Source organism: Phoca vitulina, unplaced genomic scaffold (genome assembly GCF_004348235.1).
Source record: "Phoca vitulina isolate PV1807 unplaced genomic scaffold, GSC_HSeal_1.0 scaffold25, whole genome shotgun sequence".
Taxonomy (NCBI): domain Eukaryota; kingdom Metazoa; phylum Chordata; class Mammalia; order Carnivora; family Phocidae; genus Phoca; species Phoca vitulina.
In genome coordinates, this window is record NW_022589728.1 from 24,576,705 (window position 1) to 24,596,503 (window position 19,799).

The following is a 19,799-nucleotide window of genomic DNA, read 5'->3' on the forward strand; positions in this document are numbered from 1 at the left end:
CCTCAAAAAGTTGAAAATAGAGCTACCATATGATCCAGCAATTGCACTCCTGGGTATTTACCCCAAAGATACAAAAGTAGGGACCCGAAAGGGTACGTGCACCCCGATGTTTATAGCAGCAATGTCCACAATAGCCAAACTGTGGAAAGAGCCAAGATGCCCATCAACAGATGAATGGATAAAGAAGAAGTGGTATATATATACAATGGAATATTATGCAGCCATCAAAAGGAATGAGATCTTGCCATTTGCAACAACGTGGATGGAACTGGAGGGTATTATGCTGAGCGAAATAAGTCAAACAGAGAAAGACATGTATCATATGACCTCACTGATATGAGGAATTCTTAATCTCAGGAAACAAACTGAGGGTTGCTGGAGTGGGGGGTGGGGTGGGAGGGATGGGGTGACTGGGTGATGGACACTGGGGAGGGTATGTGTTCTGGTAAGCGCTGTGAATTGTGCAAGACTGTTGAATCTCAGATCTGTACCTCTGAAACAAATAATGCAATATATGTTAAGAAAGAAAAAAAGAAGAAGAAGAATGTAGCAGGAGGGGAAGAATGAAGGGGGGGAAATTGGAGGGGGAGAAGAACCATGAGAGACGATGGACTCTGAAAAACAAACTGAGGGTTCTAGAGGGGAGGGGGGTGGGAGGATGGGTTAGCCTGGTGATGGGTATTGAGGAGGGCACGTTCTGCATGGAGCACTGGGTGTTATGCACAAACAATGAATCAGGGAACACTATATCTAAAACTAATGATGTAATGTATGGGGATTAACATAACAATAAAAAAATTAAAAAAAAAATAAAAATGATCAATGCCAGTATTTAAATTATTCCAAAATTTAGAAGAGCAGGGAATACTTCCAAACTCATTTTACAAGGCCAGCATTACTCTGATACCAAAGCCAGAGGACACTACAAGAAAACTATATGCCAATATAGATACAAATATTCAACAAAATACTAACTGAATTCAATAGCATTTTAAAATGATCACACACTATGACATATGAGATTTATCTCTGAGATGCAAGGATGGTTCAACGTAAGAAAATTGATGTAATTCACCACATTAATAGGAAGATGAATAAAAATCGTATGATCACCTCAAAAGGTGTGGAAAAAGGTTTGACAAAATTCAATCCCTTTTTTGATAAAAGCCCTTAACAAATTAAGTATAGAAAGAACATACCTCAACATGATAAAGACCACATATGACAAACCCACAGTTAGCCTCATATTCAATGGTGAAAAGTGAAAATCTTTTTCTCCAAAATCAGGTTGCCCACTCTCACCACTACGATTCAACATAGTATGAGAAGTCCTAGTCATTAGGACATTAATGCAAGAAGAAAAAAGTAAAATGCATCAAATTGGAAAGAAAGAAGTAAAATTGTCTCTATCTGCAGATGACATGATCTTATATGGAAAACTCTAAAGACTTTCCCCCCAAACAACTGTTAGAATAAATGAATTCAGTAAAGTGGTAGGATACAAAATAACATGAAAAAGTCAGTAGCATGTCTATACACTAACAATGAGCTATCTGAAAAAGAAATAACGAAAACAATCCAATATACAGTAGCATCAAAAACAATAAAATACTTAGGTATAAATTTAACTGAGGAGGGGAAAGATTTGTATACTGAAAACTACAAGATATTTATGAAAGACATCAAAGACAGAAATAGGAAGATATCCATGTCCATGAACCTGGAGAGTTAAAATGCCCATACTACTTAGAGCCAATTATATATTCAATGCAATCCCTATAAAAAATCCAATGGCATTTTCCACAGAAATATAAAAAGAATCCTAAATTTTTGTGGAAAAGCAAAAGACCCCAAACAGCCAAGGCAATCTTCAGAATGAAAACAAAGCTGGAGGCACATGAAGAATAAAGCTGGATCCTTAATTTTACAAAAACAAAATGTATTAAAAGTTTAAACATAAAGCCTGAATTCATAGATATCCTAGAAGAAAATATGGGGGAAAAAGCCTTTTAACATATGTCTTGGCAATCATTTTATGGATAAGGCACTAAACACAAGCAACAAAAGGTAGTTAATAAATTGGACTATATTAAAAACTTCTGTACAGTAAAAGTAACAAAAAAGAAAAGACAACCTACAAAATGCAAGAAAATATTTGTAAGTCACATATCTAATAAGGGGTTAATATCCAAAATATATAAAGAGCTCATACAACTCAATAGCAAAAAACCCCAAACAGCTCACTTTAAAAAATGACACAAGAACTGAATGTTTTTTCCAAACAGGATATGCAAACGGACAACAGGTGCCTGAAAAGATGCTCAACATCACTAATCATTAGGGAATTGCAAATTAAAACTACAATACCACCCCACACCTGTTAGAAAGGCAATTATCAAAAAGACAAGAACTAACAAGTGTTGGTGAGGATATGGGGAAATGGGAGCCCTTGTACATTGTTAGTGGGCATCTAAATGGGTATAGTCACTATGGAGACTATAGAGTATAGAGTTCCCTCAAAAAATTAAAAATAGAACTACCATATGATCCAGCAATTCCAGTTCTGGGTATTTATCCGAAGGAAACAAAATTACAATCTTAAAAAGATATCTGCAGTCCTATGTTCATTACGGCATTATTTAGAGTGGCCAACAAATGGAAACATAAGTGTCCATTGACAAATAAATGGAAAAACACATGCATACACACAGGATGAAATATTATTCAACCATAAAAAGGAAATCTTGCCATTTGCAACAACACAGATGCATCTTGAGGATATTATGCTCAGTAAAATAAATCAGAGAAAGACAAATACTGTATTATCTCACTTATATGTACAAACTAAAAAACAGAACTGTGGTTACTGGGGGCTAGGGGAAGTGGGAAGATGTTGGTTAAAGGCTACAGATTTCCAGTTACAAAATGAAAAAGTTCAGAGGATCTAATATACAGCATGGTCACTATAGTTAAAATACTATATTAGGTACTTGAAGGTATCTAAGAGTAAGTTTTAACTGTTCTTCCGAGAAAATAGTTATGTGAAGTGATGGATGTGTTAGCTAACCTTATTTTGGTAATCGTTTCATCAATATAAATGCTTATCAAGTCATCACATTGTATACCTTAAACTTACACAATGTTTTCTGTCAATTATATCTCAAAGCTGGAGGGAAATAAGAAGAATACTTGGTATCATCTGGAGACAATGGCTATGCCACAAAGCAGAAATGGCCACAAAATCCCAGAGTGGCTTCATAACTTTATGCCACTCATGTTAGACATTGTTTTGACAGGACAATTGACGGATTCCTTCAGATATTTATTAAAGGCCAACTAAGTTTCAGGTATTGGCATTGGGCCAGGAATATAATCCAGTTTTTTTTCAAAGGAAGGAAATTATGCTATGCATTAGCCCAGTTTCCCCTAAGAATTCTATGGGAGGAAGTTGCAGTGATAATGACTTCAGGAATTTTAGAAGAAATAGGATAAAAATGGAAATGTGAGTATAAGGGAGAACAATAACAAAAGGTTATAGTTGTCTTATCATTTGACTGAATATAACAATCATTCTGTATAATAGAAATCACTATATCGGTTACAAACAAGAACACCAAGATGGCATACTTTACCACTATTAAGAAAAACTCCAGTTGCTTTCAACATGGACATAAAAATAGGAGGTAAAGCTTACAGAGTATGAGGTTTGAAAGAGTACATTTCCAGCTTTTGGGGATCTTTGGAGGGTCAGTGGAAGTGTTATTTGCTCTGGGTGATAAGCACATGATAGAGGTTTTGGATCCAGAAATATGGGAAGAAAGGGAATCCCAAGTGAAAAGAGCTTTAAGCAAAATCACAAAGGCCATAAAGTATGCATACAGAAACACAATTTGTTCTACTTTGTTTAGAGTATAGCAGCAGGGTGGAAATAAAGATTGAACATTCAAATTCAAACTGGGGTCATATTATTATAAGGACCTTCAATGCCAGTTTGGGATTTGACCTTTATTTAACAGGCAATGAAAAGGGTTACCCATCAGTGTTAACACATAATTTTTGTCTGGATTATGTAGCTTGATTTATCAGTCTGCGTCATCATAACCTTTGGAGTTAAACCTTTGGTCAGGAGTATATACTGATGTCTAAAACTTTAGGATCAACTTCCCAAGGTCAATTTATAGTAAAGCTTTAGATTTCTTTTGAGAATTTTCCTTTGAGGCAATATAAAAATCTGATGTGTGTTGACTACCAATTTTAAAATAAATGTTGGAATGCTCTGAGTTTGCCAACTGCTGAAAAGTAAAATAATGACACATTAAGTAATGGAAATGTGGGAATTAAAACTTTCACAGAAAGAGAAAACAAACTCATCATTTCTTTTCTTATCTGTGTCAGCCCCCCTTGCTTGTTCATGTCTTGTCCTTTGAGATGTCCTCAGTTGCCTCTATCTCAGTGCCTTTTCATATTCGTGAGGGGTGAAACACCATTTTGGAATTTAGAAAGCCTCTCCTGGCCTCGGTAACTGAAAATAATTGGAGTAATTTCATTTTATTTCTTCTAGAGGAAGAATCTGGAAAGTTCACAGGTTCTCTATTCTACCTTTCTATAGTCCTTACCTTGTTCCAAGCCCTGCTAGAGTTATAGCTCTTGATGTGCTTCAGACTGTGTGCTGCCTCATAATCCACCAATCCTGCAAATTCCGGTCCTTGAATTTAGTATACTTTCACATATGTCTCTGAAGACAGTTTTACCAGCTGACAGTCTGAGTTAACTAAGTTCCATACATAAATTTATGCAGGAAGGAGAGGAAGAAAATATGGAGGAAAGAAAAAAATATTTGAACACAGTGAAATAGTTCTAATCCAAAATATGTCAAGCTATAGTGATTTTTAAAAAGATCTTCAATTTGCAGAATACTTTAACATTCTCCGCCAAAAACTCCAGGTATGCATCAATGTCTTTCATCATATTATGGCTTTGAGTGATGTTTTGTGCTCAGTAAATTTAATACATTGTCCAGGTTATCTACCATGTACCAAGATAAATTCCCAAACCATATCTGTACACTGATATGAGTACATCAAATGTCCCTCCCAGATTTTCTATGCCTAATCCATCCATCAAGCAAGGCTGTATTGAGCATTTTTAAGTGTTAACCATACTAGATGCTTTTCAAACTTTATTGTGATTAAAAATAAACTGGGGTACGTTATACCATAGATTTTGTGGTATGGATTGGGGCCTGAATGTCTACTTTTTAAAGATTTTATTTATTTGACAGAGAGAGAGACAGCGAGAGCAGGAACACAAGCAGGGGGAGTGGGAGAGGGAGAAGCAGGCTTCCTGCTGAGCAGGGATCATGACCTGAACCAAAGGCAGACGCTTAACGACTGAGCCACTGAGGTGCCCCTTGAATGTCTACATCTTTAACAAGCTCACAAGTGTGCTGTTTGGGGGACCACACTTGAATAAAGTCTCTTTTGGATTCTCTGTACTAAAGTAACTCAGTATAATGGGGGCACTGGGCACACGATAAGCAAATATAAAGCAATTTTAACATAGTGGTACACATATTTCATTGAGAACAGAAAGGAGAGAGGGATTCATCTTGTGAAGAGTAAAAGTTCAGGAAGTTTTCACAGGAGACTTAAATGAGTTCTAGGAAGACATGAAGGATAGTAGCAAGCATGGAAGATATTCTTGACAGAAAGAATAGGTGTCAGAAATTCATGGGACTCCACAGAACCATGTGGCTAGGGGAGTTAGGGTACACATTGAAAAGAATGGAAAGGGAGCAAGCTTAACTTAGTTCTTATAGTACACATATGCAAACAAAACTATTTTGTAGGCTAGGAGATGGGGAATAAAAATTAAGACACACAATGCTCACACACAAGCATACATACAAAAATGGTCCTGGTCAAAATGGTCACTTTACTTGCTCAAAAATCAATTTTATTTTTGGAAGAAGCAGTCAGTTTTAACAGGGAATTTTTGTCCTTAAGCCAGGTTTTAACTTTATAACTTGGAGTCTGAGGGAAATATAAATAGCACTCTAAAGAACTTTCATGAGTATCACTTTTTAAAATCTGCAACAGCTTTTCTAGATTCTTTTAGGCAGGCTGCTTCAAATCTGCCACATTTTCCTGCCTCATTAGAATTTGGATGTTGTGTGAATGGGTCCCCATATTTCCAGATAAGATCTACATTTTTAATATGGCATTAATGGCTCTTTACAATTTGTTTCCAACCTACCTTTCTAGCATAGCTCTGTATTTCCCCCAAGGCTCTTACGATAAAACTAGAGTATCCTTTATTCATTGAACAATAAATGCATGGAATTCCTACTACTTTGTGCCAGAATATGCACTTGATTCTGGGGATATAGTTTTGAACAAAGTAAACCTATGACCTGACTTAAAGAAACTTGTATTTGGGGTAACGGACATTTACAATAAATGCAATAAATTGTAAAGAGCATTACCAAAAAATGTAATTATAGGAACTGTAATTGCACTGTGAATAGAGGTTCCTGTGAAAGTGATGTTTCAGCTGAGACCTGAAGAAATAAATTAACCAGAAGATGTGTGGTGGGAATGGGGGAGGGATAGAGATAACAGCATATACAAAGTGGAGCATCACGGACTAGTGAGAAAGTATAGTCTTCAAAAAACCATTGGAAATTTGGCATGCTTGATCTTAGAGTATGAAAGGGGGGAAATGGTGAGAAATGAGAGCTAGGCAGGGGCCAGTTGCAGAAAGCTTTAAATGCTGTGTTAATGAACATAAGCATGCTAAATGTAATGGAAAAACCATTCAAGGGTTTTAAGCAGGGAATGACATGAACAACTTTAGATTTTAATATTATCTTCCTGGCTGCAGGACAGAGGAGGACTTAAAAGGTATGAAACTAGAGTTGGGGAGCCAGCTCTTAAAACTGCTCAGGTGAAATATAATGGTGCTTTAGATGAGAATGGGGGCAAGTGGAAATGGAGAGAAGTAAATAATTTCACATTTGAGTATTTCCTGAGGGTAATGGGGATACAAGAAACAAAGAAGTCAGTGATGACACCAAGATTGCAGGCTTGGCCAGATGCTATTTATTAAGATGGGGAACACCAGAGAAGCAGCACAGTCCTTGACAGAGAAAGAAGAATTCCCATTTGGACGTGTGCTTGAATGAATCTGAAATATCCATATAAAGATTTAGAATAAGGAATATATGTTTGGAGTTCAGTGGGGGAGACCTGGTTTTAAAGTTATAGATCTGGCAGTCATTAGTGTATGGATAGAAAAGAAAGTCATGGAAATTGAGGAGATTCCTTTGGGAGTATATGTGGGGTGAGAAGACTGAAGAGCTAAGAATGGACTTCTGAAGAATAGCAACATTAGGACATGAAAAAAGGCAGGGTGGGGGAGCAGTAATAGGAGAATGAGCCACCAGTGGTTAAGAGGAAAGTTGGAAGAGAATGATGCATTGAAAGACAAAAGGGAGTATTTTAAGAAGGGAAAAGCATTTCTATGACTGAACAAGTTTGAGGCCCTGAAACACATCTGAAAAGGGTCTGCTCTTGAGGATTCTATCTGTTATGGTTGACCTTGATCAGTTAAAAGAGTTTTCTCTGACTTCCACCCCATGCTTCTATTCTCTGTTCTTCCACAAAATTCCATCTATCTTCTAAGACTCTGTTAAAGTAGAATCTTCATAAAAATCATCTTCCCATTGGAGATACACTCTCATTTTGATGTATATCTGTAATTTTATGTACCTTATGTGTTCTTTTTAACAGGTTACCTTTCCTATTTGGGCATAGAGCTCTAATAATCTGGAAAGTTCCCAGAGGACAGCAACTTTACCTTGAATGAGGATGTTTGCTGAAATTAATCAGAGTCGCACAACTAGTCACATATGGTTTTTATTAGTCTTCACAGAATTTTTATGACAGCCATGCTGATGTAGTCCCTAAGGTTCTGAGAAGGCAGGAATTATATTTCTGTGAATGGTTTTATCTTCAATATTTAGCTCATTGATATGTAAAAAACAGCCATTAAAAAGTTATTGCATGTTTTCTTCTTTTTTCATCTGTTGAAAAAATTTTAATTATGTTTCTATTGGAAGTCTCAGTATTTTTGATGAATTCTAGGTTGTGTTTTGGCATAGTTTTTCCTTTAGTACTTTAAATAAATTTTCACCAGGATTCCCTCCTGTGAAATTAAAGAGCTGATCCTGGCATTGATATCTGTTGTACTAGTCTGCAGGGAGGATGGCATTGGGAAGTATCATATACTGCTATTCCCTCCTTCCAGTAACACTTTCAATGGGCACCTTGAAATGGTGGGTTTTCCTTGCCTCAAGTCCCACCATGGTTTCTGATGTTGCAGATGGCTTTCTTAATGTCATTAGCTTATTTTTATTTGATCATTTATATACCATCTTACTCTTGCTTCTTTAATCTACAGTTTGAAAACCAAAGATGTTTAAAGTGATTATTCTCTTTTGAACATGGACCTTCTCACAGTGAGGATGGCAGGTAGGCAGTGATTCTCTCCCCACTTCTAACTTCTGAAGGACTCCAAGAAAAAAGATTAATCAGTTTTCCGGAAGTTATAACCTACCCCCAACAAGCATGCACTTTCTATTCATGTTCTTATAAGGACTTAGGTACAAAAATGCCAGCTGAGGACTCCTTCCTTTGTACTATATCCAGGGAAAGAGAGATCTGACAATATCTCAGTCAAAGCGCTCTATAAACAGCCTCCTTTTTTAACCCAGCCATAAGGAGTTACATGCAGAAAAATAACCACTTGAAACACTTTGCCCCCATGTTAAGATTTCTGCCAAAGCTTTTGCCTTAGCTTGCTTCAACAAGAATAAACTGTGCAAAAGCTCTGGAGTTCTCAGGCAATGTGACTGCCTGCCCTGCTTGTTTAAGGTCATTAAAGTCCCGGACTTTGCCAAAAGACTTAGAGCAGAGCCATCCTGTTCTTGGAGTGAGTTGTAATTTTGCTTAGGTCACAGACTTTTTAGTGGCCAACAGCATTAAAATGGGTCCTTTTTATTGGTGTTAAGTATAAACGAGATGCAAAGAGTATGTATGGTAATTTTAAAGTTGTGTTTATAATGAAGATAGTCTGTTTAAGAAATTGGTAATACGTTTACACTCATGAATTATTAAAAATAAAAACACTTCCTATTATCCTGTCAGAGGGAAGAAGGATTTTATACTCTAAATGCCATTTCTTTGGAGATTTCATTTTCTTTATTGAGTCCTACAAAGCCTTCACGTTTATCCTGGATGCATGTACACAACATGAGGAGTTGTGTAATTATCTGGTGAGTTCAAGGCTGTCAGAACGACCTGGTGGGGCAATAAAAGCAAAACCATTTTCAAGCCATCATTGGTTGATTAATTACTTTGAACTGAAATGTCCAGTTACTCTTCCATTTGTTTTGGTTAAAGATAAAAGATCATTTTTATCTTGTTCTATTAACTACTTTCTCTCTGATGAAGTACAGAATTTACTTTAGTATTTTTGCTTCTTGAATATTACTTCTATTATGACTGCTTATGAAAGCATAAGAGAACAGATTATGGCTCAATTTTCAATTACAATTACAAAAGTTAGGGAACATTACATGTTCTGCTCTATAATCCAAGCCAATATAATACATTTGTTCATAAATAATTCTGCATCAAGGTATATGAGCCTATTCATCTTCATCCTTTTTAAAACAGACTGGGGGGATGGGTTAGCCCAGTGATGGGTCTTAAGGAGGGCACGTATTGCATGGAGCACAGGGTGTTATACGCAAACACTGAATCATGGAACACTACATCAAAAACTAATGATGTACTATATGGTGACTAACATAACATAATTAAAAAGAATAATCAACTCTAGGGCAGAGTTAAAATATAAGAACATATGAATGTTATTTGCCAGTGTTTACAGAAGTCCCAAGATATTTTGGAGCTCCCACGGTTTTATTTTTCAGCCTTCCCTCTAAGCTTGTTGACAAAATGACTTCAGTCCCAAAAGGTGTCCTTCACCAGGTAGAGAAAGAAATACCAAAATATTCTAAGTATCACTGTGTATTTCATATGATCCTGATAAATCTAAAACTGAGGATAATGATGTGACAAAGTTGCTCTTATATGAACAATTCTCTTAAATTCCCATTTCTTCCTTTGTAGTATTAAGCAACTGATGTTACAAGCTTAGGGAAATGGGATTCACTAATCTCTATCATTTTAAATGGCTTCTTTTAGTCAACAAAAACAAAAAATAAGGTAAAATAATTCCTCTTAAAAACAATTTTTTTGAGAAAGGACACTTCACTAGAACAGCTTTTTTATCCCCAAAACTCTTCTGGAACCTGCTTTATGGTAGGCTTCTTCCTTAGTTTTATATACACAGTGCTTAACATCCTCCTGAGAGTTGAGTTAATCTCCTGCCATTTTTCTAGATAAATGTTCCTAATTATATTTTGTCTAGTCAATGAAGTCTAAACTCACTAGTATGAAATGTGAAAGGCCCTAATCATCAGACAAAATATCCCTTTTCAGTATCTTTCATTTTTTTCTTCCATACATCCCTTTGTACTTTTTTGGAAGAAGAGAGAGTGACTTTTTTTTTTTTTTTTTCATTTCCGAAACACAGGTACCCTGTGGAAAAACTGTCTGAGTCTAATACCTTCATTTTGGATGCTCTGTTTATAGAAGTAATATACCAGTACTAGTCTATATAGTTAAATTATGGGAAGTTTTTTTTTTCAGTAGCATCTAGACTTACATTTTCAAGACATCTTTACATTGCTTTGCTAAGTAAGGAGAAACATACTATGGGGTGGAAAATGTAGATGGATTACCACATAAAATATAAAAATATAGTCAAAGCCTCAGTTCCAAAGTTGGGGAGAAATAGGATCCCAGTAAATAAAGTAAATTCCAGGCAAGGAAGTAGCACCAAGTTCATAGATGATTAAATCCTTCCTAATGAGACCTAAGCCTATCTGGAATATTGTGAGAGCTCACTGGTAGATGCCCCAGTGCTGACACTTGAGAACCAGATAAAAGATAATGGCTTGGCACTTGAAGACCAATTGGGCTTACTGGTGGCCAAGTTATCCAGAATGACTGGGCCCATGTTCCATTAATTAGACCCACTGCTACTGCTCAATGTCCAGGTATGTCTCTCCCAAATTAGTCTATTGTACCAAGCTAGGCCATTATATGGTCAATGTTCTCCATCTGATCTGCCTAAGAAAGCCTTCATTTTAATCCCGAACATGTTACACATCTTAAATCATGTTCCTGTGGGGTAGGTTCTAATTTTACTGCTTCCTAATCTGTTTATTCAATGGCTCTATTGGAAATTATTCATCTATTCATTCACTGATTCAATATTTAATGTGCGTCTACTATCAGTACAAAGCTTTGCAAGTCACTAGGGCTGCAAAAGTTATTAAGAGTGGCAGAGTTTTTGTCCCTATGTAACTCAGTCTAGCAGGAGATACAAATAAGCAGTCCATAAAATAAAGTGTGATTAGTACCATGATCAAGGAACTACAGAATACCCTAGGTGCACAGAAGGCAACTCACTGAAACATGGGGAATTCAGGGATGACTTCCTGAAGGAAGCAAGATGCTTGCAGTAAAGTCTTTGCATAATTACTCTGGTTACACTGTGAAGAGTGAATTGGTGAGAAGGGAGTGGAGGCAGAAAGATCACTTAGAATGCCAAAATAGTAATCTAGGCAAGAAGTGATGGTGATAGGAATAGGGAAGTAGAGAAAAGACAGTTTTAAGAGATAGGAGGTACAATCTGCACTAGTGTTTGCTTGGATAGAAGGACTGAACAAGGAGGTATTGTTGAGAATTATGCTTTCTGGTTTGGGCAACCGAGTGGATAGTGGTGTCAATTATAGAGAGCAGATATAGGGTAGTGATAGTGAAGAGATGAGGGGTTTGCTTTAGAAAATGATAAACATGAGTTACCTGTGGGAGAACCAAAAAGACATTTTGTAGGCTCCTGGCATCCATGCATGCTGCTGGAGAGAGAATGAAAGCTTTGTGATAATATCATACATCATTAAGAAGTCTCTCAAATATTACTATCATCAGTAAAGTAAGTCATAATGAAGTCCTAGAAATCAACAGTACTCAATATCAGGATCCTTCCAGCTATTGGGTGGATATGTTCATAGTTTAGCTTGCGTTTGATAACTTAAAAGATAACTAATACTGATTTTTTTTAAAGAGGTAAGAAATGAAAATTCTCATGTATATTCTAAGATACTGATGTAGGTTTTCTCGAACCACTTTATGGGGCTTTGAGTATGGTCTGGAAATTTTATAGAAAGGACATCTTGTACATTTTTTGTCATTTCCTTTGGTGTGAAATTGCATTTTTTGTGTGATTGTTATATTTAAAAATATTTTTTAAAAACAGTGCTGAGATTTTTAGTAGTGGGATTTAAGAATTAAATGGATTACAGATTTTTTTTTTTTTTAAAGGAAATTGGTGGGGTATAAACCCAAGATGTATTGATCTTAGTCTTTCCACCGTGAACACAGTTTATTATTAGTAGACACTCTGATTATATAAGAAATACCTTAGTCTTACGTATTTGATTTTCAAAATATTTCCTTTCTATATTTTAAAATATTTTGTTTACAAAATACAAGTGTGTTACAAATCCACACTTAGTGCTATGAATGAATTGCCATTAGATAAGTTTCCCACGGGTGGTTTAGGGGATGAAGGTGGAGAGTGTAGGGAAGTGTTAAGCTTAGCATTACAGAACAGCATTGTACAAGTTCAGGTAGTTTTGGTTTCTAGTATGTTTGTGTTTATATAATACTTCAATTTTTCTTCAAAGCACTGTATATACAGAGATCCATCAACTCTAATGGCCTTAATTTTCATTATTTGGCCCTAATATTCATTATTCTTTTATCATTTACTTAAATGCTTTTCATATATGCCTGAAAATATGATTGAAGTTTTTTGGAATTTTTAATATGATACTCTACGTTAAGAATTTTATGATTTTAAATATTTCTACAGTAGACTATATCGTTTTATATTAGTGAAGTTACCCTCTCGCAGATTTATTGATATAATTTACACAAAAGAAGATTCACCTATTACGTGTACAGGCTGATGAACTTTTGCAGTTATGTACCCTTGTGTAACTACTACCACAATCAAGATACAGAGAATTTCCATCACTGCTTTCAAGCCATCTTTTCTTCACGATAGTTAGCCTTTTCTGGAATTTCACATAAATGAAGTGAAAATGTAGTCTTTTGCATTTGACATTTTTTACTTAGCATAATGTTAAGGCTCATTTGTGTTGTGCTTATTAATAGTTTGTTCATTTTCAGTGGGGGATAATATTCCAATTCTGTTTATACCTTTATCAGTTAATGGACATTAGAGGTTTTTATTCCCAGTTGTTGGCTCTTTTGAATAATGTTGCAATGGACATTATAATAGAAGTATTTTTGCAAACATTTTTTTCATCTCTCTGGTGTAAAAACTTAGTGAAATTTTTGGGTTGTATGATGTATGTAGGGTGTATATGTAAGGTGTGGTGGGTAAGACACTGCCAAACTGTTTTCCAAAGTAGCTGTACCATTTCCTATTCCACTGGCAATGCAGGAGTTCTAGGAGTTCCATATCAACAACACTTCATATTGTTAGTTGTCTGAATGTTATTCTGGGGTATTAATATTATTAGTAGTAGTTTAGTAATTAATAATGCTATTAATTACTAATTTACTAAAGTTTTAAGTTATGGATTAGCACATGACAAAAATGTGTCTCTACTGAAAAGACAATGAAGGTAAATTTTATTTGAGCTCTCAGTCTGGTCAGCTACCAGCACAGACTTGGAAGATATAAGCCCTGGTTTTATTGTACTAAAATATTTTCCTTTTCATAAAGTAAAATATTAAAGTATACTAGTTTCAGTCTGATAATTCAAATGCTGCCATTTTAATGTGTCTTGCCATAAATTTATTTTATAGCATTCTGTGTCATCCCTCATATCTTGAATAAAAATGCTTTTGTCTTTTTAACTTGGAAATCATGTATGCATGTGTGTTTTTCTTCTGCTGCTTGGAGTGGGTAGGTAATAAATTTTTTTTACTAATTTTTTTTCCCTTAGCATACTTTCAATTCTATAAGTCCATCTAGCTGTTGGAAACTTCTTAATGATGTATGATATTATCACAAAGCTTTCATTCTCTTTTACTTTTAAAGATGGAGTTCCACTAAATTATGAAGTGAATGATCACATTTGACAGATAATGTTTATAAGAAGTCTGTACAAAATTCTTCTGTTAGTAAAGGTAGCTATTATTACTATGATTATGATCTTGAAGTGATTATTTGTTATACAATAGTATGACATTCAACAAGTATTTGACTTTTTTTTTTTTTATAGAGTTTTAATACTACGCAAGATGCTAGTCCTATGAGGAGTTTATAATTCAATGAAAGAGAAAACAAAAAACAAAAATCCTAGTACTTTAAGTTAGTATATAGTGGAGACAGGAATCCTTTCTTTCTCTTTCTTCCATATGAAAAGAGCTTAATATTCCTGTCTAGGGGGCTTCTTGTTTCTTCTGTGCAAAGAGACAGAATGAGCATTGTTAGTGAGCATTTGTCATTGGTCCACATTTCTCAGTTAGATGGAGTGAAAATACCATAGAACTTGAGCATGTGGGGTATGGTTATTCTGCTCTTTTTGGACCAATAGGAAGCAGAGGCCCAAGTATAATCCATGTGTGGACTCAAGCTTTCTCTAGTGTGGGCTGTCCCAACATATGATTAAAGGTGAAGAAAATACTTGGTTCTTTCTGAGCTGTGTCTTCTATCTAGCCTTCATTAATAATGGTGACATTTTGGTTTCAACTGCGGACTCTTGCCTTTTTCTAAGTCAACTCAACACCCATATGGGGAACCACATGTCATTTATTGGAACACCTCAAAGATTCCTACTAATGCTACATATCAGGAGCTCTATTGTCATAAGCTGTCATCTGTCATCTTTTATTAGTTGCTGAAATATTTATTCTTGCAGATTATCTCCTGAACTAGATTGTCATCATGGAAGCTGTCTTCTTGTTCAAAGTTATGTCATGTCCCTACCTGTGGGAAGGTTCTGCATTCTGCACTATTGAGCTTGGTTGTGGCCATGTGACTTCCTTTGCCAATGATCTGTGAGTGGAAGCGACAGGTGATATTTCTGGGCAGGGCCAGCACATGATTTTTTACTTTTCCTAGCTACTGCAATCATGGAAGCATGTATTAAAAGGAGCCTCTGTCAGCTTAAGCCCTGGAGTGAAGACCATGTGGAACAAAGCCCCTTGAAAATCTGCATTGAACATGCAATATGAGAATAAATTTATTGCTTTAAGCTGCTGAGGTTTGGGGTTATATAGTATATATACACTATGATGACTCACAGTTTCCTACTTCTTGTAAAAGGATTTACTTGTCAAATATATTGTGACTTTGGATCTTAATGGGTGATCTCAGCATTTTAAGAATAGCTTTATCTGGAATGGGGAAGGATGGGAAGGAGCTCTACATTAAATCAAGTGTTTATCATATAACATATGCCTATTTCTGAAGAGTCAAATGAGCTATTCATATTTGTTCATATCAGATTACCCAGTAGAGATCAGAATGTATGTGAACTGCCACAGGCAATTATGTGTTGATGGTAGAGTAAGCAGAAGGAACTAAAGCTGGGGAAGGAGTAGGTAATTAAGACAGCTTGACCACTGTCCAAATTTAAATGATGACTTCTGGGTGAGTGTGGTTTCAAAAAAAAAAATGAGGAAATTGCAAATAATCTAGTTAGCAAGCCCTAACACATTCCATTTGGTTAGAATGCACAATTCACTGCTCATATGTATCCTTACTTTATTCTCCTTTAGCTATACTTGACATTTTTCCTTTTGTATTAGGTTTCTTTTCAAAAACACAAATATTAGCCACATTAGAATTTGTAAGGTAATTGTCTAAGAAACATGTTCGATGTTTTATAAGTGTCAAGGTTATGATATCTTCTATAGTTTTCTTAATTTTAGCCTTGCATCATTACACATCAAATCACAATGCAAAAGGGCAGATGTTGAGGTTTCTGATATCTTTGAGGGCTTTATCTCATTATTTGGTAGGGTACACCACATCAATGAAATGAAGGATAAAAACCATGGTCATCTCAATAAATGCAGAAAAAACATTTGACAAAATTCAACATTCATTTATGATAAAAACTCAACAAAGTGGGTTTAGAGGGAACTGACCTCAATGCAGTAAAGGCCATATATGGCAAACCCATAGTTAACATAATGATGAAAAACTAAAAGCTTTTCCTCTAAGATCCATAAAAAGACAGGGATGCCCACTCTTGACACTTATACAATATAGTATTGAAAGTCCTAGGCAGAGAAATTAGGTGAAACAAAAGGCATTCAGGAAGTAAAACTGTCACTATTTGCAGATGACATTATATATAGAACATCCTGAAGATGCCACCAAAAGACCGAGAGCTAATAAATTAATTCACTGAAGTTTCTAGAAAATAAAGTTTCTGGATATAAAAATCAATAAATGAAAATCTGTATTTCTCTACACTAACAGCAAGCTATCAGAAAGAAATTAGTAAAATCCAACTTAAATTGCATCAAAAAGAATAAAATGCCCTGAATAAATTTAACCAAGGAGATAAAAGATATATACTCTGAAAACTATAAGACAACAATGAATGAAAATAAGTCACAATTAAATGCAAAGCTATTCCACACTCATGGATTGGAAGAATAGTTAAAGTATCAATAGTATCCAAAGCAATCTATATATTCAATGAAATCTCTATCAAAGCTCTAATGGCATTTCTGATAAGAGAGCAAAGAATCCCATGATTTGTATGGAATATTGAAAAACTCAATAGCCAAAGAAATCTTAAGAATGACAAAACTGGAGGTATCTACTTTCTGATTTCAAATTGTGTTACAAAGCTATAGTAATCAAAATTACTATACTGTAGAATATAAAATACCATATTATACAAAATATTATTATATATATTATTTATATTATAAAAAAGACACATAGATCAGTAGAACAGAACAGAAAGCCCAGAAATAAACGCATGCAGTAAGGTAAATTAATTAATGACAAAGGAACCAAGAATATATAAAAGGGGGAAAGGACAGCCTCTTCGATAAATGGTGCTGGGAAGATTGGACAGCCACATGCAAACTAATAAAATTGGGCCACTTTCTTACACCATAACCCAAAACTCAAAATGGATGAAAGACTTGAACACAATATACTTGAAGCCATAAAACTTCTGTACAAAAACCTAGGTAGTAAGCTCCTTGGCATCAGCTTTGGCAATGATTTTTTTTTTTTTTTGATTTGACATCAAAAGCAGAAGGAACAAAAGCTAAAATAAGTGGAACTATATTAAACTAAAAAACTTTTGCACAGCAAAGCAAACCAACAAAATGGTTTAAAAGGCAACCTACTGAATGGGAGAAAATATTTGCAAATCATATCTGCTAAGGAGTTAATATCCAAAATGCATAAAGAACTCCTACAATTCAATAGCAAAAATTCACAATCTGATTAAAAATAGGTAGAGGATCTGAGTAGACATTTTTCCAAAGAAGGCATACAGATGGCCAACAGGTATATGAAAGGTTCTCAACATCACTAATCAGGGAAATTTAAATAAAAATACAAGGAGATATGACTTCACACCTGTTAGAATGTCTATTATCAAAAAGAATTAACAAGTGTTGGTGAGGATGTGGAGAAAAGGGAGACCTTGCCCACTGTTGGTAGGAATGTAAATTGGTGCAGCCACTATGGAAAACAGCGTGGAGGTTCCTAAAAGTTAGAAATAGGATTCCCATATGATCTAGCAATTCCATTTCTGGGTATTTATCCAAAGAAACTGAAAACACTAACTTAAAAGATATATGCACTCCATGTTCATTGCAGTGTTATTTACAATAGCCAAGACATAGAGGCAATTTAAGTGTCCATCAATGAACATCAATTGATAAAGAAAATCTGGTATATATGTACAATGGAATATTTAATAAAAAAAGAAATGTTGCCATTTGCAACAACATGGAGAAATACTGAGGGCTTCATGCTTAGTGAAATAAGTCAGACAAAGACCGATTCTATGGGATCTCACTTATATGTGCAATCTAAAACAAAAGTAATAGGCTCATACATACAGAGAACAGATTGGTAGTTGCCAGAAATGGGGAGGGATAGGTGAGATTGTTGAAGGGAATCAAAAGGGGCAAACTTCTAGTTATAAGTCAGTCATTGGTGTTGTAAAAGAATCCAAGATAGCAATGTAGAAAGACCCTGAACTGACCTCCTCCACAAACACACTGAATATATACCTACATATAAAGCAATTCCTCCTGAAGAACCGAGGGCTGACTAAACAGTTCTACACAACAAAGGATAGATGCACTATATAGAGAACAAAAGGAGAAATGGAGACACAGCAAGGATGAAAACCCTACCCCTGATGCTGATGTGAACTGCAGTGGGGAAGGATAGCATGGAGGGACTGGGAGCAGAGTCATCTGGTCTGGAGCACAAAAGAAAAAAAAAGTGCTATGTTTATATAGGCAACTGAAATGAAAGGAACCAGCCCCTAGAGCATCTGCCAAATGGTGGAGGAACTGCAAAAAAAACTCTCTAGGGTCAGAGGTGCTAGCTAGTGCTATTATTTATGTTCCCCCTCCCACCTGGATAGCTTAGGGAGAAGTAGGGTCCAAACACCAAAGCTGAACAGCCACCTCAGTGAGCCCCAGAACCCTAGCCCACACTGCCATGCCGAAGCAGTGTTCTCTCCCCCCACCCAATCTATGCCCAGGTAAGCACTAGCCATCTCATCAAGGTGGCCCCAGTGTGGCACACACTGGAACATTCCTGGACAGTGCCCATTACAGCTTCAGCTATGTTTCCAAGGCAACACAAGTGAAAAACACCCAGGACATTCCAAACCCATATCCATATCAACTCTAGATCACTTACCAGGGTATCCGCTTCGACCCCACATAGAGAACACCGAGCCCCTCCAGCCTGCTCCCACTGTAGCTTCAGCAGTCTGGCCAGGGAGCCCACTGCATGGAGTGCCCTAGGACTCCCCAACTCACGTTCACTTTAGCTCCAGCCATCCTGCCATGCTCATCCCCGAGCAGACCACCCAAGGACCCCTCAGCTTACACCTACTTCAGCTCTAGCTGCCCCACCAGAGTGACCCCAAATCAGAATGCCCCAGAACCCCCAGCTCACACCTGCTACAGCTCCAGCCAACCAGCCAAAGATACCAGGCACACAAAGTCTACACAGAGGATGTTCCTATACAAGGCCCTTCCTTCTATACCAGGAGACATAGATGGTCCACTTAATTCATAGACATAAACACAGAAATGAAGATAAAACAAAATGAAGATACAGAGGTATACGGTTCAAGTGAAAGAAGACAAATTCAGAAATGGAGATAAGCAATCTACCTGATAAAGTATTCAAAGTAATGGTCATATGAGAGAGGAGTGGATGAGCTCAGTGAGAATAATAAAGAGATAGAAAAGAAAGAGCCAATCAGAGTTGAAGAAAATAACTGAAATCAAAATACACTGGAAAGAATCAACAGTGGATTACGGGATGTGGAAAAATGGATCTGCAATCTGGAACAGGGTAATGGAAGGCACCCAAGCTGAAAAGCAAGAAGAAAA